This window comes from Galleria mellonella, unplaced genomic scaffold (assembly GCF_026898425.1).
Source record: "Galleria mellonella isolate WM207_F2 unplaced genomic scaffold, CSIRO_AGI_GalMel_v1 utg63, whole genome shotgun sequence".
NCBI classification, from domain to species: Eukaryota; Metazoa; Arthropoda; class Insecta; order Lepidoptera; family Pyralidae; genus Galleria; species Galleria mellonella.
The window spans coordinates 3214300-3239273 of NW_026442130.1; the positions used below are offsets into that span (position 1 = coordinate 3214300).

General features: G+C 33.6%; 1 long non-coding RNA gene across 1 annotated transcript; it reads right to left on the reverse strand.

The window, feature by feature from the left end:
• Positions 1 to 259: 259 nt before the first annotated feature.
• On the reverse strand, positions 260 to 12998 carry LOC128201815 (uncharacterized). The gene is made up of 3 exons (XR_008253442.1): positions 12438 to 12998; positions 883 to 1038; positions 260 to 342 (listed from the first exon to the last, which is right to left on the reverse strand). It is a non-coding gene; the product is annotated as an uncharacterized LOC128201815 (long non-coding RNA).
• Positions 12999 to 24974: the final 11976 nt, after the last annotated feature.

The following is a 24974-nucleotide window of genomic DNA, read 5'->3' on the forward strand; positions in this document are numbered from 1 at the left end:
ATGATGTTAACATTCCCCAATCTAAAAGTAATAAAAAGTCCCTCATTAATATACAAATGTTTTTACATACATTTATTAGTAATAGTTTAAATGAAAACAGGGTTGTTATGCACATCTCCTTGTTAAGATTGGAGTAAAAACAATTTTATATTTTTTAAAAGAAAAGCTACATACATGACCAAAATAACCTGATCTCCGTGATACCATTCAGCCCGCACTTATTCATCTTAAATCAATAGATGGGAAGCGGCGCGAGAGGTCTAGTTATATTTGTCGTATTAAGTTGGTACTAGAGGTCGAGGCAGAGAAGGCTTGGAATTTAATTAATCTAACATTCTTTTACTGAAAAGCAACATTCATTATGTGAGTTGGAACACCTAGGAATTTTAAGTACTAGTAACCACATTAATTGGTACTAAATGGGTCTTGTTAATAGTGATGGATTAACTTTGTTTATCCCGAGTTGAGAAAAACTAATTAATTGATAGAAGATATTTAAGTTTGGTTTATTAAGACAGACGATAAGCGACCTTGTAACCGATTGGTTGACTGCCTGGATGACCTTGACGCTTTCTATGGTTGGGAAATCGATTCCTGTGCAATACATTTTAGTATTTATGAGTAAAACTATTTATATGCAATTTGGAGGTCGTTTTCTATATATTATGACAAAGAGGTTTGTTTGAATCGAAGCATTTGGCGTTCCATTGTTGCTGCCTACCCTAATGGGAGACAGGCGTGACAGATATGTATGTATGTATGTATTTAATTCTTCTACAATCGATAATGTACTTCCGTATTGTACATATATAAATTTCGACGACTGAAGTAATAATTTTTTTGCTAAGTAATTTCATTATAGGTAGAAAAAGAAATACTAACCTGTTATAAATATCATTTTTATTGATGTCAATTTATTGAAGAATCCAATCCGTTATAACAATACTTCATTGGACTTCTCGCGTGATTATTCTAGAAATTGCGGAGTTTCATGTTCGGGGAAAACCGCTTTTAGAAATTTATCTGGAACCGTGCGTACTGTCGAAGCGAAACAGTAGTTCGAATTACTAAGTGCTCTATGGCATTATACTCTGTTATTTTTAAATAACTTTGAAAAAGAGGGAGTTAGTAATTAACTTTTATTTTTTATTACAATGGCAATGTTTTCAAATATGTGTATCCGATGTTGTGCTTTGTGGGCTCGACCCAGAATGGGCCAGCTTTCCTTTTGCGTGGATGTCGTAAAAGGTGACTAAGGACACTTAATAGTCGAGGAATGGGCGGCAGTGTACCACTTAAAATATCACTAAAAGCCTAACTGCAATTGCTAATTCGGTTGCTAAGGGTGGCAACTACTGGCACAACCCCACAATAGGGGGAGGCCTATGTTCATTAGTGGATAGACTGGTATGATAATCATGATATCCGATGTAGCCTAAACAGTTTGATTGATTTTTAATTAATTAAATATCGTAATTATTTATGTCGGCTTTACTCAATTTCACGTGCTATTCGTGACACAGCCGTGAACCGCGCTCATGAATAAGGGCTCCTATTGAGTTCGAAATTAGTCTGGCATCCTCTAATTTAATACTTGAGTGAAGCCCACATAAATAAGAATAACACAATACAACTCAACATAGTTATTATTCAATGTATGAAATGAAAATGTCACTATTTTTTTTTGGGCTGTTTGCGAAAATATACTAAAAAATACCGGAGATTCATCTTCCGAGAAAAGTACTTTAGGTGAATTGAGTTCTATGAAATATTATGCATTATTACTTTTAAATAACTTCAAAAGAAAGGTTCTTGAATAATCCCGAAAATAGTTAAGCATTCTTGACTAAAATACCAGTCAAGTTGGTTATATGTATAGTTAAACTATTTCATATAGAAAAAAAAATTTATACTCTAGAAATTTGGTGCTGGTTACGAATGCTGCAAATACCTCGGACTGCCTTTTGAAATTTTTCTATGCAACTTACAATGGCAAATAAGCTGACGACCCACCTGATAGAAAGTAGTAACTATTGCCTATAGACATGAGCAGTACCATAGATATACTGTGTCATTCACAATACCCTTCATACGTTACCGTTCTTGAGGACTAAGTTATTTGCCTGTGTACCTTGTAATTTAATTGCTAAATTCCAGCCTTCAAAACGAAACACAGCCATGCAAACAAGTGCTTCACGCCAGGAAATCAGAGGTACCGAAGCAGACAATTTGTGTACAAAATTTCTATTTGATAGTAACATTACTTATACCGTCTGTTTTGGAGCATTTAATATTAATTAAGCATCGAAATTATTATCACATTTAATTCATTGTTATTCAGTGAAATAATTATTTTTATTCACTGCGGTATAACTAGTGATAAATTACAAAAAGTTATTTTCGCTCGCAATGAGTTAATATCGCACTTGCTATTTGCTATTGAAAGTGAAATATGAATTATGATTTTTATGATAACAGCGAACGAATATTGAATTTAACGAAGTATGGATAAGTCTCTAATTGCTCACTCTGATACAGCCTTATGCTGCGATTTCAATTCACTACTAACTGAACTCGGTCGATGTTGTATCAATCGTTAATTTTCCACTGCTGAGTACAACCTATCCAACAAGGAAAATTTTACCAGTAGTTGCCATGGTTGGCAGGCGGATTGACAACCGCAACTTTTAGTGATGCTTTAAGAGAGACTCTGCTGCCCATCTCTCTTTTATTCGCCTCTTACGACCCCCACGTGAAAGGAAGGGGGTGGCTTATTTTATGCCAGGATCTACACGGCTGCAGCCGATGACACACGAATAAATCCGAACGCATTAAGCATCTGCGACTTCATTTAGCGTGATTTGTAGTGATTTTAATGAAGCGATGTCGTTTATGTGACGTATGATTTTGCGTATCATATGATATTTCGCTTGTGAAATTACATATATACATTATGTATATAATATTCTAAGCCTAATACTAATGAATAGGATGTCGTTAGATCGATTGTAAAAAATTACATTGAATAATATACATAAATAGAACTTAATGCTTATTATATTCACTGTAACCATACAAATGTAATATTGTTTTGTACATAAGTAAATTGAAAAGAGTCGAATTTCTTGCGGGTTCTTCTCAACAAATAACGACATCCGGAACCCAGCAACAGAAACATTAAAAATGATAACTTAAAAGTGCTTATAAACAAGTCTATTTGAATAAATATTATTTTTATCTTATTCTATATTCTAACATATCTTTATATTTTAGCATATTCGTTTTTTAACTCATTTAAAGCGGTCATAATTATTATTATATATTATTATTATTATTAATGCTTAATTAGTCAAGAACCAATTGTTATTGTTTGAAAATTTTAATAAATTAAGTCTTTCATCACTGTCAATACAAGTACGAACACGCGTACGCGCACACACACACGCACACACACACGTACACACACACGCACGCATGCACAAATACACACACACACGCACACACGCACACACACACACACGCACGCACGCGCGCGCACATACACACACACGCACACACACAAACGCAGGCGTCCGTGCGCGCTCATACACACACACACACACATACACATACACAAATGTTGCATTCCTGAGCAACAACGTGTAAACGCATTGTAGAACGACTCCCTACTAGATGAAGAGACAACCTCAAATGCATTTCAGGGAGTCAGTAGATGCAGGTGGCTCAGGACCGCTCCTTATAGCAGTTTATGGGGGAGACCTATGTCTAGCAATGGACGGATAATAGCTGAAATGATGATGATAATGAGCAACAAGGTAAGTTCTGTTTTGAAAACAAAGATTAAAATGTATGTTACAAACTCCTTTGTGATTTGTATTTCCAATATTTTATTCTTTTAATTATTCATTTTTTTTTATATAAACTGTCAGTATAACTTTTCAACACGAACCGGCGTTTCCTTTATTACAATCAGTTCACAATAATGTAGTTTCAATAATTAACTAAGAACAATATTAAAGTTGAACCAAAACCGGAGTAAACATAATCCATTACAAAAATAATCATGAAAATTGAAGATGCAATCAAGCAATATGCTGGAAGAGAACTCTTTTAGAGTTAAATTCTTCTTTGAACATTTGATTACCTCTGTCATATTCTTATGTATAATTAGTGTGTACAATAAGGTGTTAAATAAATAAAAAAAAATATAGTTGCAAAAAATAAGACAAAAGGATAACCTTTGTAAAAAAAAAATACTTTCCTACTCAAACCAATTTCTGTGCGAGCCAGGGCGAAACGATAACGCGATTTTCCACATTAAATTTATTGCGGTGAACATAACCGGCTGCATTTCCTTTTTTGCATAACTCCACGTCTTGACTACTTGAATTACCGGGTAAGCGTGGTAGTTAAATTTATATGATTTTCGAATTAAGAATTAGAAATAAATAAATACATTACTTTGCAAATAAAATGAGCACTTTCAAACTAATAATAATTAGAGACTATGGTCTCCATAAAAGCGACTTTTGAACAACCAAGACTACCAAAAATACTTAATTTTTAATACTTTATTTAGGAATCTATGTAGAATGTAACTTCCTAAATTCTAATATTTTCAGTCTAACATGCCCGTTTGATTTTTTTACAATTTCCATTTAATTTGCATGTTTTATGAATTATTACTAACATACATTTTTTACTAATTATTAATTATATTAATTAGTATTTATAGCTTACTTTTACACAGAACTTTATCTGCGTGATCGAGGTAAGATCATTAAACGGGATAAATAGCCTATGCCCTTTTCCATCCCACATAGTAACTGTATACCAAAATTCATAGTGATTAGTTAAACTGTTAAAAACAAACTTTCTTCTATATTTTTTTATACCACAAATTTGGCAAACAAGCATACAGCCTGTCTGATGGTTAACGGTTACTATAGTTTATGCAACACTAGGAGTATCAAGTTTATCTGAAGAAATCTTAATACACCCTTTTTGAAGAACTCCATACTGTAATCTCTAGGGAAAACCTCGGCAGGGCCCTCACTCCACAGCCTGAACATTCGCGGAAGAAAACTTCTCTAAAACCGCACTGTACGTGACATTTTACGTTTAAGCGTGTCAGGATGAATTTCCCGTCTATGGCGAGCAGTGCGGTGATAAAAAGTGGTTATGAGTATCATTTCAAACAATTTTTCATATAATCCACTATACAAGCAGTAGAACACACTTAGGGAGGCAAAGTTTCGCCTTTTTGTTTACAACACAGGGGGCAAACGAGCGTGCGGCTCACCTGATGGTAAGTGACTACCGCCGCCTATGTGTGCTGCCGGCCTTTTAAATAGGAATATGATCTTTTCTTGAAGGTTATGTTGTCGTATCGGTTCGGAAGTACTGCTGCTGGAAGTTAATTTCAAAGAGTGGTTGTGCGTGGAAGAAAGTGCTTTGAAAAACGCACGGTGGAGGACCGCGACTCGTCCAGATGGTTGGCCTTAGACTTAAGTTTGCTAAGTGAGCTTGGGATCGTCGATTTTTCTCTTAGGTTGTCTCGTCAGGATGAATTAACCGTCGATGACGAGTAGTGCAATAATAAAAAGTGGCTGTGGGCATCATTTCAAACAATTCCTCAGAATACAATCTGTTATACAAGCGGTAAAATATACAAAGGGAGGCAGTCTCACTGTTTATATCAGTGTTTAACTTTCAAATTACTATTCAACTATGCGACAAACTGGACATATATTGTGCGCTGTCGTAACTTTAGGCAGCTTTTGGCAACACTGATTCGGTTATCCAAAGTTTGGCTCCATTTTAGAACTTAACTTGCATCCAGTATGTAAATTGTTATGGACAATCTGACTTAAGATGACATGCAATTTCAATAAAGGCTATAATAGAAATAAGCTGAGTATTTATTCTATGTGATATTTTTATTATTTTATACAGTTTTAAATTAATTTAATTTAATTAATTTAAACTTTTATAATATACAGAGTCGTGGGTTGTGAATTGAAAGACCCCGATTGTCAAAACAAGTTTAATACAAGCAACAAATACTACATAGTTGTTAGCAATGGCGGGAGCGCGCTTTAGGTCTAAGTACGAGTACATATGCGAACGTATTGGCGGTCGGCGTAAGACTACTGTAGAGGGCGCCAATGTCTATTACCTATAACGAGCGAGTGGATGCCCGCGAGTTTCCTGGATTGGTCGTTCTATTATATTGATGACGGTGTGTTGTACCATACTTTATAATTTTTTTATGAAAATATTTACAAGATAAAACTATAAATAAAATTGTATGCGATTTCTAATGATAAAAAATTATTGAATAATTTATACACTGAAACTGTAGCTCAACTAGTAATAGCGTTGCCATCGAAATGCAGTAAAAGTTGCGGGATAAAGTCTCGTCCGCTTCGAAATTTTTTCCACTGCTTAATAAATTGGAATATGGAAATATATTTCATTAAAAAATATATTTTTATATGTTTGTTACCTTATAACTCAAACAATTGTAAATCGATGCAGAAATTTATATTTTTTATCTGTAACAACATACAGATTGATGCTATAGAAATTTTATTAAAATAGGTCTATAAGTTTATTTTTTAAATCATAATGCTATTTTTACAATTTACTACAGCTGAAGGTTTTTTTTTGTGTAACACATTTTTAATTTATTCATTAAACATAATAATTGAAACTGACCTTTTCATTTTAGATGTGACAGTTTGAATGGAAATTCAAACGTTTCAAAATTCAACTCGTTAAAGCAATATCGAAGTGTTCAGAATCATCTAATTGTGACAAATTCATTTGATAATGGCATAGATATTTGAGTGCAGCAACTGCGTTTCTACTGGCGTACGGACTTTGAAGTTTGCAATTATAGTGGAGAACCATAAACGCTGATTCGATTTCTGTGCCTCATTTCCGAAGTTTGCAATGCACAAATCGAATCAGATCTTATTTAATTGACATAAAGTTCAGTATATTCTGGTGCTTATTAGATATTTTAATTAAATTTATCCATTAGGGCAATTTAATAAGTATATATCTTAGGACATATTATTGCATAGTGCTATCAAGTTACTAATATATTACAGTTTTAAAATTGGACAATAGAAAATAACAATAATATTAAGCATTTTAAACGAACACTTACACCGTGGTATTTTTCTTTGTTTTAGCATTTTTAAACCCATCGTAACTTCCAAACGGTAGGTTTGATACAAATACTTTAAAGAAGAATTTACATGTTTATAATCAACCGTGATTATGTAATATCATAAGTAAAGTTTAAGTATTTGGATAAAGAATAAAATCATGATAAATGAATGTCGTCATCTTTTGATTTTACCCGATTGATATTTTGATTGACTTATTTGAATAAAACCAGAGGGAGACTTCGTACAAAAGTCGTTTGCTTGGGTACCTCTGACCCATTCGTGTTTCAACCGTAAAGCGTCGTATTTGCATCGCTGTGTTTAAGTTTGAAGGGTGGCGTGAATTTACAGGGTACGGAGGAATAATATCTGAGTCCTCAGGAGTGGCAACGCATGGGGGGTATAATGGGCGAAACACTATATTCTCTTATATTTATGGTATTGCTCATGTCTATAGGCGGTAGTTACTACTTTCCATCAGGTGGGCCGTCAGCTTGTTTGCCTTTCTAAGATGTATAAAAAAAAATTAAAAAATAAAAATCGATTATTGTAAATAATACTACCAGATTATAATACCAGAGAGAGACTTTATACGCAAGTCGTCTCTTTGGGTACCTCTGTCTCATTCGTATTTCTGTCGTAAAGCAGTTGTTTGCATGGCTGCGTTTCGGTTTTAAGGGAGCGATTTAGTTATGAAATTACATGGTACAGAGGCATAAACCTTAGTCCTCAGGAATGGTAACGTATGAAGGGTATCTTGGGTGGTACAGTATACTCTATTATGTCCATATCACTGTTCATGTTTAGAGGGAGTTTAAAGGAACTAGTCGAGTGATACATATTTATACCTGTAATTACGAATAAACTAGCAGTTTCTCTCATATTAAGTTTGCTAGAAGAAATCCCTTTCAGAGATTAACTCTCTCTTGTGCATTATTATGTTTCATTATTATTCTGATACAATACCTTTTTGCGTAAAATTTTGAAAATAAAATTGAGTAGATATCATAAATATCGAGTAATATAATATCTTTTAAGTGAATAGAAAATATCAATGGAATTTTTATAAAAAAAATCCTATAAAAAGATGTTCGTTGCACTGAACTCTCTTTTCCCTTGCTCTTTGAAGTTAAAATTTTTTAAGTTATAAATATAGGTATTCTGAGAAAGACAAAAATGCTACGCTTCAAGAGTTTACTTGTATTAAAAGGTTATAGGTGGGTATATACATAGATATTTATGTATTAATTTTATGATAAATTTAGACTACATTTTATTTATAAAATAGCGGGAGGAATAAATAGCTGGGTCTTAGACTTGAATATAATTTAATATTAAAAGTTGTGGTAGGTGTAAGGTATATTTGAATGTATCGGTGTGTGGACTGTATATCAGGATTATATATCTTTTTATATTTATGTTTATAAACAAATATGCCATAAATAGCTAAATCGGTTATAAAATAACTGAATTTGCGATCGTTAAATCCACGAGAAAACGTAGATAAAAATGTCACTGAACGTCGTTAGGAGTCTGTTTATAAATATACGTAAACACAAGATTTTTCTTGTAATAAAATTTATTTATTTTTCTTTGTTCGTTTTTAAAACGAAATATTTGTTACTTAGACTAAGATAAAAAAGCGTTATATTAAGCTTAATAAGGTGATTTAAATATTTTAGAGTAATGTTTGTAAATAGATGCGAAGATGATTTATTTTATGTTTCCGGGTTGTACGGTTTCGGAATAGAATGAGCCACTGGTTCCTTGGTTCCGTGGGTTTTTTTTATACAACTTAGAATGGCAAACAAGCTGACGGTCCACCTGATGGAAAGTGGTAACCGTCGCCTATAGACATGAGCAGTAGCATGGACATAACAGAGTATACTGTTTCGCCCATGATACCCACCATGCGTTGCCATTCCTGAGGACTCAGGTGTTATTCCTCTGTACCCAGTAAATTCACGCCATATCCCACCCTTCAAACCGAAACACAGCCATGCAAATACAACTGATTGACGATTGAAACACGAATGGGACAGAGATGTCCAAGCAAACGACTTTTATACAAAGTCTCCCTCTGTAATAAACATTTCAAAGGTTATCTGTTTTTCTTCTGGTGTTGTTAGAGACGACTAAGGGAACTTATAGTCGAGAGATAGGCAGCAGCGTCTCTCTTAATACATTAGCAAAATCTAACTGCGGTTGTCAACCTTCTTGTCAAGCATAGCAACTACTAGCAACCCTTATGGTTGAGGCCTACATATGTTTAGCAGTGGACAGTTAACGTCTGATGTGAGGACATGATAACAATGATTTATAATGCAAAATACCTCAGAATTTGAAAATGATAGTCTTTGAACAGTGTTTGTTAGTAGTGACGAACTATGGAACATAAACATAATATGATTTTTTATATTTTAATATCTAACCGACTTCAAAAAAGGAAAAGGTTCTCATTATAATATTTTTAATATTGTTACCAATGTAATCTAGCGTAGTTACCTCCAGATTCTGAACACGAATGTTTAATTACTATAAACAATAAACCGGTTTTGCTACATTTAAAGTTATTTTTTTTTTAAATACTACATATCTTAAAAATTTTTCATTTTATTGTGTATTTTAATATTTTATTTAACTGTATACTTGTGTATGTACTCTAAATATTAATAGTTGTAGCATTTCAGCTACCCGCTAACAACATGCTTTCTAATTGGATTGGGTTGACTGGAAGAGATCTCTGTCAGAAATAAGTTCACCCTTGCTTACAATGTTTATAAATGCATTAACAATGGAATTTACAAATGCAATAAAGAATATATAATACATTTACATTTACTCCGGTCCTGTATTCTCCTAGCTCCTCCCTGTACTACAAAACAGTTAATTTATTTATTAAACATACAATAGGCAATTAAAAGATAATATCCATTTATTATTACAGTTTAGACACAAATTATACTGTTCACACTATTACCAGAGTAATATAATTAATTATACAGTTCTTGTAGCTGTGGCTTACGGCTATGGCGCTACGGCGTAGCCTGCTACACCGTAGCAACGTAGCGAAATACGTAATAATGCTACGGGCGATTGAATTATAATGTTCTAGTTTCACGAGTGGTTTTAGTTAACTTCTTTGATCTGTTAATGGACATTTTGTGTAACTACCTTAATTTCTTCTATTAGTGTAGTTAGTTAGTAATTCGTGTTTCTGCCACGAAACAGCTGTGCTTGGAAGGCTGTGTTTTGGTTTGAAGAGTGGGATATGGCAGAAATGTTACAAATTATGGAAGCATAATATGCTGGTTCTTAATAATGGTATGACATGAAAGGAACCATGGGTAACATATTGTGTTTTTGTTTATAATTCTATAATTTGCTGTGTTTCCGGTATAGACCACATGTTTTTTCCCCTGGGTGTCGTAAGAGGCAACTAAGAAAACTTAATAGCTGAAGGATAAGCAGTAGTGTCCCTCTTAAAATATGAAAGCATTCAAAGTCGAGCAGCTCGAATTGTTGACAATCGACGCCTTACTGTCCGACTTGACCCACTGAAACTGCGTAGAGATGTTGCATCTCTGTGCATCTTCTACCGAATTTATCATGGGGAGTGCTCTGAAGAATTGTTCGGATTGATACCCGCTGCTGATTTTCACCATCGTACAACCCGCCATAAACTAAAATTTCATCCCAACCATCTGGACGAGTGGCGGTCCTCCACCGTGCGTTTTTCAAGGCACTTTCTCCCTCGCACAACCATTCTTTTGAATCAACTTCCAGCAGCTATATTTCCGAACCGATGCGACAACATAACCTTCAAGAAAATAGCATATTCCTTTTTAAAAGGCCAACAGTACACCTGCAATGCCATTGGTGTTGTGGGTGACCATGGGCGGCGGTAGTCACTTACCATCAGATGAGCCGCATGTTCGTTTGCCCCCTGTGTTGTAAAACAACCACTAAAGCCTAACATGGCAACTACTACCTATTATCCCCCATAATTCCCTAATTATGGGGGATAATTATACGAAATCATAATAATAACAATAATTCCATAAAAAGAAATGAAAGTTAAAATTATATATACTAAATACTCTGCACAACTCATAGTAAGTAACTAACCATAGATTAAAAACCAAAACCAATTGATTAGAAACCACAAAACACCATGTCACAGATCATAAAACGTACTTTACAAAATCTTAGATTACAACCCACAAACCACAGTCCATTAACCATGTATAACTTATCCAGTAAGATACACATATAGAAGAAAAGAAAAAGAATTTATTCATAGAATTATGCGACTCACAGAGCGGCATGAATAAAAAAATTAAGTATAATAAAATTAATTACCTATTTATTCTTTATTGCACAATAAAACTATGTACAAATGGCGAGCTAAATGCCATATAGCGTTCTCTATCAGCTAATCATTAGATAAAAACAGAAAGCGTATGAAGAGCAGATGTGGTGAAAAATATGTGACAATTATGACCAGAGGGAGACTTTGTACAAAAGTCGATTGCTTGGGTACCTTTGTCCCATTTGTGTTTCTATCGTGAAGCAATTGTGTTTGCATGACTGTGTTTCGGTTTGAAGGGTGGGATATGGCATCAATTTACAGGGTACGGAGGAATAACATCTGAGTCCTCAGGAATGGCAACGCATGGGGGGTATCATGGGCGAAACAATATATTCTGTCATGTCCATAGTACTGCTCATGTCTATAGGCGATAGTTACCACTTTCCATCAGGTGGGCCGTCAGCTTATTTGCCATTCTAAGTTGCATAAAAAAATAGTTATCCAAATTACTGCCTAGTTACAGACCTAGTTTCTGTCCGCCGGTCTGGTCAATAAAATGAACTAGTTGGATTTATCATGCGAGCTCAATAAAACCATGAACCAAGGACCTTGCGCATTGCGTGTCAAGTGGACCTTCAAATTATTTAAAAGTGCACTGATAACTGTGTAAAAATATTGAAAAAATTACTTCGGTGTATAGCAAGTTTTTTTTTTTATATCAAACAAATGCCCCACACTAACAGCGTGTGCGTATGCGCGTGCGTACGAGCGTGCGTGCGTGTCTGAGTGTGTGTGTGTGTAGATTTACTAATTTTATTGGCTATAAGAACATTGTTACTAAACATTACCTTAATATTAAATATAAATGGACCAAAAATATTTTAAATATTATTATTATCAATCAGAACTAAAGTGACGCTTTTATAGTAATAATATATTATACTTACATTTACTAATTACACAATTTACATTACAAAATGCATGCGGTAACGTTCACTAACGAAGCTGTCGTGTTACTAAACAGTATATTTGTTGTGTGTTAGTAAGGAAGTAGATGGAATAATAATTCTTGAGCGATAATTGCTCTAATAGTCTTTCGTTTATAAAACTCGTTAGGGTTTCGTCTTTGCCCGATACGGAATTGAATTTGGTACAAGTTATAAGAGGTGCGGTTTTTGTGTGGTGTTTTTGTACAACTTTTCAACCGAATGCAAAGAAAGAGGTTCTTAATTCGGTGATATATTTTTTTTTGTTTATATTTGTCACCTTATATTAGGATTGGATTTTTTTTTTATTTGAAAGACCTTCAGATTGATCCGATAGAAATTTAATCAAAATCGATTCAGTAGTTAGTTTTAAAATTAAAACAATAGGTTTTGTCAAAATTGAAGTGGGTCTTTTTTTCTAGAAAATGGAGTCATATCTATATTTACGCGTACAGTGCATTAGTTTATTAAGAAATTATTTATAATAATAATAATTGTTGATTTAGCATTGCACGTACTAGGTTAATGTGTCGCTGTACCATTTTTATTTTAAATTTCTATATTTGTATTTATTATATAAGATTATTTTCTATTGTTAATATTGTCAGTAACAAATTAGTTAAAATATACGTATCTACTAACCTCGTCGTCTTAAAACATCCCGTAATATAGAACATAATCTAAAATTATCCATAGCCGTGTTAGTTTTTTTATAATATAAATACTTATATGTCTGTGGTTTATATTTATATTGAGTATTTTCTACGAATAATGTATATGTATACATAAAATATACTTAAATATGTCTATTAAACATCTAGTACCTTTATTACAAACTATACTTAGTTTAGATCTAGATGTCGCTGTGTTTATACTACTACCGTCTATAAGTCCAGTGTTTATTACCGTCCTTATTAATATTATCAATATAAAAGTGAATTTGTTTATTTACACTTATCGCTTGAACCATTTTAACAATCACAGTATAATTTTGTATACATAATTTTTTATACAATTTATAATGGCAAACAAGCTGACTGCCCATCTGATGGAAAATGGTATCTGTCACCTATAGACATGATCAGTATCATGGACATAACAGAATACACTGTTTTGTCCATGATATCCTACATGCGTTGCCATTCCTGAGGGCTCAGGTGTTATTCCTCTGTACTCCGTAAATTCATGCCATATTCCACCCTTCAAACCGAAACACACTCATGCAAACACAACTGCTTCACGTTTAAAACACGAATGGGACAGAGGTACTCAAGCAAACGATTTTTGCACAAAGTTTATTTCTGGTATCTTCTTCTGGTAGGTTCTCTTTTCTTTCTTTCTATATGTAACGAAAGAGATCATAGTCTACTTTTTAACCAGTATCGGTGAACATATTCCGATAACATAGACGAAGTTGCGGACATAAGTTAGTACAGCATTAGATTAATAATAAGTAAGCTTACGTAAAGAGGCTTAATTGGCATTTTACACATACGATGTACAAAACAACAACAGTAATAAGTTTGATTAAGAGAATGATTTTAGATTTAAGTCTAACTTGTATAAATAAATAGTGATTGTTGAAATTTCTAATTCTAACCTCTTCTCGTGAGGTGAGATTGATTCCCAGAAATAGGATATAAATGGACTACTCAGTTATTCACTAATCTAATCGGTGTTGTACATAAATGCATGATTCAAATCAACTATCAAGATTCTCCTTATATGTCATAAGACATTCATGCAAAAATAAAAATAAAATTACCAAAATCAATTCAGAGTCAGTGAGGTAATTATAAAATAAAAATATCCATAAAAAAATAAAAACATATTTAAAACCTCCATTACACGGATCGTTTGTTTGAGTCGTTAACTCGTCCCTCTCTCCTGTGTAGATTGACATAAAGAATGGTCCTAAGCCACCTGTATCCACTTTCTACAATAGATTTGAGATTGTCACTCCATCTAGTGGGAAATCGTCCTATACTGTATTTAGAAAGAAAGAAAGAAAAATATTTATTAGGCGCATATCAATAACTATTACAAATAGAATATAAACAATTATAAACTTAAAGAGAAATACAAAAATAAACTTACAACTAATTAGAAGTTTTGCGACCAAAATGGTCACCACTCAGCTAAGTGTTTAGGCATTCGTACGTATATATGATTCATACGTAACGCCTAAAAGCTGATATTCTGTGGAACCAATGGAACTGGTAGATGGCGCTGTTAACCTATACAGAGTTGCTATTCAAGAATCTTACTTTTCCATCACTTGTTGGTTCTTCAAGTTTTGTAACCAGCTCATTACATTTTCATCTTACTTATCCTTTAGACTATATCGATCATTTTGGTTCTTCTGCGAATATTTACGTTTCGGATTTTATCTCACAAAGAAACTCCGAGCATAGCTCGTTACATAACTCGCCGATAATTTTTTAATTTTTCACATGTGTCTAAATCGCTTCATCTTAACACTTAGACTAGTTCCTGAGCGTTAATGGAATTGCTCGTTAGCCACAGCTAAAGATTATCAGGAAAATCTGTACGTAATGGTGTTTACAAGTTATTCTTAACAGTCCGCACTGCTGACACTTCGTGTTTTTCTAAGTGTATTTTAAGCGTCAAACATAGGAGGTTTTTTAAACAACATAGAATGACAAACACACGAATAATGCACCTTATGGATAGTAACTGTTGCTTACATGACATGAGCCGTATCATGGACAGTGCTATATGCATGGAATATACTATTATATATATATATATATATATATATATATAATAAGCATGCCATGCAGCCCCCTTTTTTTCCCATGGGTGTCGTAAGAAGCGACTAAGGGAGGGCGAGGGATGGGTAGCAGCGTTTCTTTTAAAACGTCTTCAAAGCCAATCCACCTGCCAAGCGTGGTAATTATTAGCAAACCTTCCCAAGGAGGACGCTTATATTTAGCAGTGGACAGTTAAAGGCTGATATGATGATGATGATGATGATGTAGACATCGAATAGAAAATCGTGTGAGAAACATAAGTTTTAAAAATATTGTTTACGTTCTCACCTATTTATCTTTCACTTGTGATATGCTATACAATAGAGCAGGTAGGGCTATTATTCCATCTTCACCCATTAAAGACAAAACCAATAGAGCATGTACTGGTCCACGTGGCCAAAACCATGGAATAACGGCTATATCAAATATTTATATGATATATCACTACACAGTATAAAACAAAGTCGCTGTCGCTGTCTGTCCGTCCCTATGTATGCTTAAATCTTTATAACTACGCAACGGATTTTGAAGCGATTTCTTTTAGTAGATAGAGTGATTCAAGAGAAAGTTTTATATGTATAATACATGCATAATATTGTAGAGAAACACTGATAATTTTAAAGATTTCTACTGTGATATGATGTAATGTGCACCCGTGCGAAGCTGGGGCGGGTCACTAGTATATAATAAGATAATTAGTATACATCCTCCCTTTATGGGGATAGCCCATTAATGGGAGAGCCTTAATATGCTTATAGTAATTATGAAGTAGATAAATGTATTTTTTGGTAAAAATATCCAATTTGTGATATGGGAAAATAAATATATGTTCATTTGATTATTTTTTTACAAGTTTTCACACACGCCTTCGTCTACATTACCGGGATATATTCATTCATATATCCATCTCAAATAGTACTTCTATATGAAATTTCATAAAGTTCGACGTCAAGAAGTAACAAATAATTGAACAAAAAGCTTACTTAATGTTATATTTTTAATGGATGATAATGAAATGGTAACTCCGCCTGCGCTAACGGTATACGTTGGCAAGGCACCAGTGAGAGATGATAGGTGAGAATGAAAGGGCAGGTTAATGAGGCCATTGTGTAGTAAAGTAGTTCATATGCTTGCCAAACGTGGCAACTACTATCAAAACCCTCCAAGGGGGAATCATTCAGTAGTAGACAGTACGACTGATATCATCATCTCGATGTTTCGATCGGAAAAATTATATTACCTAAATATCTCTTATAAAACATAAAACAGATCTTTATTCTATTATTTGTAATGTTAATTTTCACTGTATTTTTGTAGAGTAACTAGTCGATTATATAATTTAAAGTCAGGATAACAATATATTATGTTACTAGTACAGCATAAGAGAAGTAAAAGTAAACTAAAGTGTACTGCGAACAGACGCAAATCTCTCGGGATTCGGACATGTTAATGTTTATATTGAAAATCTGGAGTTCTGCCACGTATTTGTTTTTTTACCGTTCCCTTACTTTTTGTTTTGGCTACAATGCAATCTAAGTTGTATATTATATTTGTAATAGTAGTGTTGTTATTACTTACAGCCTAAGTGTATATATATATATATATATATATATATATATATATATATATATATATATATATATATATATATATATATATATATATATACTTAGATATATGTGGATTATTGAAATCAATTTTCATTCATTCATTCAATTTATAGAAGCGATTTCGTCTGTGTTATCGGTACACCAATGCATGATAAAATATGTGAGGATGAAAACAGCGGGTCTACCATGAAATTAAATTCCGAAATTTCGGACTCAATTTCGTGTTTTTGTTTATACCAAAACCGGACCAATAAATGGAGTTTAACATTTCGTTCATCATACATCCTGTCATAAAAGTCAAAAGGAACAATATTTTAACATTTTAAATATTTCCAAACGGCATATATTATGTAATTTTAACATCAAATTTCTGTTTCGTTTGGCTCCGAAATTTCGGAAAACATTTCATGGTAGGCCTTCAGGTCAGTTGGTTTACGAATTTAAAAAGGATTAACTACAATGGTTTCCAGGAGAAACCAGATGGAGGTCGACTTGATAGAATATAATGCTAGGAATGGAGTTTTGGGATCATTACTAAGAATTCTTTCCCCTTAGAATTGAAAGGAGGGGAAGGGAGATCAGCAGGAGTCTGTTTTTCTCCGTTTCAAATAGAACGTGTATGTCAAATCCCATGATGATTAGTCGAACTGTTAAAGTGAACAGAGGTGACAAACGGAAAAACTTAGTGTCACATTTATAATAGTCACAAGTAATGAACAGAAATTTATATAAAAGTTTAATTAGGATTTATTTAATATACATAATTTCCGTAAAATATATTTAATGACTGTGAAATATGTTTCAAAATTCATTGCATAGTTTAAACGGAGAAACAGAGAGACACGGAGAACGAATTAGTGTTATAATATTTAGAGCATTTCTCTGTAAATAGTAGAATATTTTTTTTATGCAAATTGGAACAGCAAACGCTTCATCTTGTCAATATACAGTATGATAATGTTACGTATTGGGGGGAAAGGGATTGTTAGTAATGGCCCCAGCCCCATTACTAGCAATATCAGCAATATCAGGTCGACCTCCACGTGGTTCTCTCTGGAAACCATCGTGGCTAATTCTAGTTGAGTTCGTCAGGATGGGCTAACTGACCTGCTTTAACCCTCATCACATATCACTGGTACCCCGCCAGTGTATACCAATGGCGCTGGCCGGGGTTGCTATACCATTATCATAAAAAATGTAATGTATTCCTAATAGAAATAAAGTTCTAATAAAACGAATTCCTAGTAGCATAAAAAGCATATAGTTAGTCATCATAGTATGGCCAACAGTTGAGACTAGAACATTCTCTTTTGGGTGATCGAATTTATTGACCATATTGTCACTGTTACCACAGGATGGTGTGGTTATATAACATGCTATAATAAACAAAAAATATTAAATTTAGATTCGCAGGCAAGCTGATGTCACACCTAATGAAAAGTGGTAACTGTCGCATATAAACATGAACAGTACTATGGACATACCAGAGTATACTGTTTTACTATTAAAATTTTCCTTAACACACATTATATTTTTTATTATCACTTTTTTTATATTTATTATTATTACCGGTTTAAATATGCGGTTTACACGACGTCTTAACAACACGACTAGTGGCAATAACAAGGCAGACGGAAAGGAAAACTACGGAAACCAGTTGCTTATACCCGAAGAATTCCGAATGCTGTCTTTCTTATCTATGACGCTGCCGCAAGTGCCTACAGCTCGCGCTCAGCGGGCCGAGGCTCGTGTTCGTGTCGTAGTCACTCATGACTAAGGATTACGAATTGATTCCGAAATTAGTCCACCTTTTTCGGCCTAATTATATGTAATTTAAACCGGTAGTTATTAAATTTGAGTATACTGTGTTGCCTATGATGGATACCGTTCATTCGTTGCCATTCCTTAAGACTAAATTATTATGCATCTGTACCACAGGGTAAATTATTTTATAACAAAATTTCAATAATAAATATTTCGGGATGATTCAATTTAATTAACAGATAAATACATACGTCACCACGCTTCGCTAAGCTTCTGTATATAGGCTCTTAAATTTTGCTTAAGGTGGCAATTTGTCGGGTAATACCGGATATCGGAGAGTGTGTATTATGTTACGTACTCGCATCCCTAATACCGGTATCACACGGGCGTCAAATAAAGCTACCGATTAATTCGCCTAAGCGAGTATATATAAATAATGGAGGCTTTGGGCGCACGGCGTAAGGAATTGTTTGTTGATAAAAATTAAGAGGATTAAATGAATTATTTTATGTTTGAGTTGTTTAAAAAGGAAATTCTGTTTGGGATGTGGTCCTCAAATTACAAGGTTTGTAAACATTGTTATATCTTTTTTTTTTATACAACTTAGAATGGCAAACAAGCTGACGGTCCACCTAATGGAAAGTGGTAACCGTCGCCTATAGATATGAGCAGTAGCATGGACATAACAGAGTATACTGTTTCGCCCATGATACCCCCCATGCGTTGCCATTCCTGAAGACTCAGGTGTTATTCCTCTGTACCCAGTAAATTCACCCCATATCCCATCCTTCAAACCGAAACACAGCCATGCAAATACAGCTGCTTCACGGTTGGTAACTATGGTGTTTTGTTCTTAGGAAAGAAAATACATGGGAGATGCTATGGACATCATAATTTATTCTATGATATCAGGGTCGTAGCTAGACCAATGTTTAAGGTAGGGCAAAAGAACTTTTTGGTAGGACAGAAGACATAATTAAGTGACTTTGAAAAAACGAATCTGTCTAATTTTCTTGGGCCTTTGATTTTAAGGTAGGGAATGGCCTCTCAACACCCCCTACGTCCCTCCCCCTTAGCTGCGGCCATGTATGATATCTATTATGTACGAATACAAGTATATAAGAAACGGGTTACCTGTTAGATTGTTAGTCATTTTATCATATAGAAAAATAATAAGATAAAGCAAAAATACTCTGTACAAAGAAGTCTCATGAAACTAAAATATGATACTTTTCGAATCAATTAAAGATACACTAACAATTTTAAGGTAACCCAACTTATAGTAAGTTAAGTCTCGAAAATTCAAATTAAATTATCTTATAATAAATTAATTATTTTATAATAACTAGAATTTTGAGTGTGACTAAACTTAAACGATATTTTTAAATGATTTGAATACTATGTTTTTTACGAGACGTGAATTAATGCAATCATTTAGGTACGCTATAATGAATTCGTTAGATGGAGTGACGACTTCAAATGCATTGCAGAGTCAATGGATACAGGTAGCTCAGGACCGTTCCCTGTGGCAGTCTATGGGCAATGCCTATGTTCAGCAATGGGCAGATAATGGCTGATATCTGGCTGATGATGATAATGATTTACTTAAATTATCTCAACGTTTCGACCAGGTTATGTATATCGGCCATAGTAAATAACTTGTCTCATATAAATATAAAACATGCAGAGCGGTAGTGTATAAGTTAATTTTAATATAACATTCAAATGTTAATTTATTATTAACTATTGATAGTTTATAATTAATACTTAAGCATTATCAATTGATTTCAAAAAGTTGGAAGTTTTCAATTCGGTTTAATTTTTTTGTTTATGTTTATTACCTCGTAACTCATTTTGTTCTAAACCAATTTAGAATATTCGATTTTTATTAGAAAGAATATACTTACACATTGGTTCAATAGAAATTTTATCACAATCGGTTCAGTGGTTTAGTTTTTAAATAAAAATAACTGCTTTTGTTATACATAATTAAAGTCGGTTTTTTGTAAGACAAAATCTTTATTTCAATAATGTATAATTGAAACTAAATCTTTGCTTGTACGCTCTATATATTTAGACAAGAAAAATGTGACTTCAAGGAAAGCTGTGCCGCTGAAGAGGCATTTAGCGTCCATAAACTCCCAGTATTCGGTGATTCAAGGAATCCACCATTTCGCAACATGCGTGAGACGTCGCGTCGTTCTGATTTGAATATAAAAACACGGATGCTTCTTGTCGATGGAGTGGGTACTTCAGTGGAACTGTTACTGCTAGAGGGAGACAACAATAGTCACCTGCATGGCTACCTCTGTCCCATCTGTGCCACGAATTAGCTGTGATATCGGACTAAATCCATGGTGGTATTCATATCTATGAACAATGGTTACCGCTTTCAATTAGGTGAGCAGGCGGTTTGTAAGCCATTCTAAATCAAATAAAAAAAATTGTTGTCCAACTGCAGGGATTCGAGATTAAAATGTTTTAAAATACGTAATTTTTATTCAAATAATGTTTGCTCAATTTATTCTGTGATAAATATATCTTTCATAATGCCTTTTTACCTTTTATTAAAATGTTTAAATATTTATTTTAACGTATTGTACATAAAAGCAAATTTTACATTTGATTTAAATAAAATTGATTCTAAATGGAGACTTATTTCCGTATCACACCTGTCGTTTTCCAAGAATATTATTTATTTGTAAAGTACCTTTCGTTGTACGTTTTTTTATACTACTGAGGTGGCAAACAAGCATACGGCCCACCTAATGAAAAGTGGTAGCGATAACCGCCGCCTGTAGACATGAGCAGTACCAAAACATAACAGGCTATATTTTGGCTATGCTTTGCCGTTCCTGAGAACTAAGTTGTTACACCTCTGTGTCCTGTAATGTCATTGCTATATCCTACCCTTCAAACCGAAACACAACTATACAAACAGTACTTATGAACGCTTACAATACCAGGAGTATTACGCGCACGTTGCTAACCCTTCAGAAACCTCTTTACTCCCATGCATGCATGTGGTGATGGAATGATATAAACAACAAGAACAAAGATTATTACAAGCTATCTTTAGAGAATACAGCATGGAGTTCTTCTAAAGGGCGTTATAATGTTTGTTAAGGATAGGTAACACGCGCGTGGCTCTCTCGATGTTACAGTCTTCCATAGAATACAACAACAATTTCATAAGACAGGCTGTAAGCATTATTGCCACCAAATTAGTACAAAAAAGTACAAACAAACATATGGTAATTGATAACTTTAAATAAATAATATATAAACAAGAGTTAATAATTAATAAAATAATCAAAATAAATAAATGTCTACCTCCGTAACGCAGTGATGGGTATTTTGCTTTGCGTAAATGAGGTCTCGGTTTCGATTCTTGGTTGGGCCAATTTGGGAAACGAATTTCTTTAAATTGGTTCGGGTCTAGGTGATTTTATGACTCTAGATGTTTTCATTTCATTTATTTATTTTATAATACATAGACAAATAACAATGGACAGTAATATAATTAACCTCAAACGCCTTACCTAGGTGTATGTTTTATTTCCTAGGTCATACAGTTCAGTTTCGAATTGTTTTATGTTACCTATGCCTGTGAGAGGTTTTGGTAATTTATTGGATATTCTAAGTGTCATTCCTAAGACACTTTTAGTGAATAATGTTGTTCTACGTAGTTATGTGGTCCCGGGATATAATGGGCCACCCCTTTTTTTTTCTCGTGGGTGTCGTAAGAGGAGACTAAGGGTACTGAATGGTCGAGTGTTGGGCAGCAGTGTCCCTTTTATCACATCACCAACGTCTATCTGCGGTTTCCAATCAGTCTACTAAGCGTGGCAACTACTGGAAAAGTTCCCCTTTTGAAGGAGGCCTATGTTTCTTCTTTTAAGGGAGGCCTATGTTTCTCATTGTGATTATTTCTTGTAATTGTTTATATTTATAATAAGTTTTATTTCAGCCGTTAACTGTCCACTGCTGAACATTAGCCTTCTCCATAAGGGGAGTTTTGCCAGTAGTTGCTACGCTTGGCAGGCGGGTTGGCAACCGCAGTTAGCCTTTTACAGATGTTTTAAGATTTTTAAATTAAGTTTAGAGATGTTTAAAATTACATTGAATAAGCTATAATGTTACATTCAAATTTCTATTATCATTCTCAAAACATTCAGTCTTCTTATTATGCTATAAGTTCTTGTCATTTCCAACTTTTAATGGAACGATATATTCTGATCATTGATGCAGTATAATATATTCACGCAATGACAGACTGGGAATGTAATAAGTAGTGAGAACAAAAACAAATTATATTAATGTGTGTGTAATGTAAATGTGTGTAAATGACAGTTCCGAATTTGTAAGAAATTTGGGTAGAAAAAATAGTAGATAATCACGCATTTTTTAGCACTTTAATTCATTTTCTTGTGTATTCATAGCTATATTTGGATAAAAAATGGTTGCTTTTCAAACTAATTCTTATAAAAAATATTTGTAAAAAAAAATTGTAATGATAAATGAGTAATTTTTTTTTAATTTATGTTACATCTAGGAATTGTACATGTTATTATATCCTTATCACATTAACTTAAACCTAATTACACTTGAAAACAAAAAAATATTTAAATTAATTAAATTTAAATTATACGCACTGTGTTTTGTTTGTAACACAAGCCAATAAATACGTTTGGAGCCTCTAATACTTCATTGACCGGGGGAAAAGGGATTGTTAGTAATGTAGACTGAGAATCCCATTGCTAGCAATATACCCAACCAGGTCGACCTTCTCGCGGTTCCCCCTGGAAACTATCATGGTTAATTCCTGATGAATTCATCATGATGGAGTAACTGGCCTGTTTTCATTCGCATCTATCACCCTTCACTGGTGTTCCGCCAGCGTATCCCGTTAGCGCAGGCGGGGTTACCATTTTCACCCATCAAAAAAAATAATAATTCATTGACCTGTATCTCTATCTCGCTCGGACATATACGTTTTTTCTTTTACATTACCAATCTATGTATTTTTAATCTAAATTCTGATACAATTTTCAAGCTATTCTTTCTTCGTAACTCTGTACCGGCATGCGGTTGGAAGTCAAGATTTTTATGAATAATTTATGTTACACCCCATTTTTATCGCAGCGCAACGCTGCGTACACCCAATATACAGGGGATATTTGCCTACCTATATCTCTCTAAGGTGGGAGTTGAGTCGCCCTGTCAACCAACCATTCTACATACTTTAAAAGACCAAAAGAGTTTAAAGTTTAAATATTTCAAATATAGAATGACTTGCAGTAAGAAATTTTTGAATATATACTATTAGATTTTGTTTTAATTCGTGTAGTTTATTGAAATAAATGATGTTATTATTTTTCATATACTTTAGTTTTATAATATTAGCTGTTAGCAAGCATAAATCACTGGTGTTAACAAAAAATAAATATACAAAAATTATTTTAATGATCATTCTTGAAAAACATAAATATCTAAAAAATAACATTCCGGAAATAAATTTATACACATTTTTTAGCGAGGAAAAATTCCCAAATTCAATTTTCTAAAAGATTTTTTTAACTTTCTTAAAAATGTGTCTCATCTTCAATGCCAAATAATATATCCATGGTACTTTTTCACCGTCAAAGTTTAAAAGACAGCATTAAATCAACCATAAAAATCTGATGAGATGGCAGCGAACGATTTATCGGTTCTTTATTGTTCCCTCCAAAAGATTACAGTAGAAAACTCGGCAAAAACAAAAATTGCAAGAATTAGATCACACAGAGGAAAAAATGACCGACTTTATCGTTAAAAACATACTTTTCCAGGTGACTTTTGGATAGAGAGAAATATTTGTTAGTACCAGACATTTTGTATAAAAGTCGAAAGCTTGGGTATCTCTGTCCAATTCGTGTTTGTGCTATCAAGTTCTTCTGTTTGTATAGATGTATTTCGGTTTGAAGGGTAGGATATAGTAATGAAATTACAGGATACAGAAGCGTAACAACTTAGTTCTCAGGAACGGCAACGCATAGGGGGTATTAACATAAACATTATACTCTGTTACGTCTGTGGTAGTGCTCATGTCTATTTACCATTTTCCATCAGGTGGACCGTCAGCTTGTTTGCCATTCTAAGTTATATAAAAAAAAAAACACAAATCAATGTGCCCTCCCTCTACAGTCACAGTCTACACTTATCAGACTGAAATTAGAAAATGGAATTATATTAACGTTAGAATGTAAGCTTATTAAACATTTCTAGCTATCTCGTAATAGTTCTAGGATAGCTGATAGTATTCCATATTATAAATAAGAGTTTGCAACCTTATTACTGTAGGAGATAAG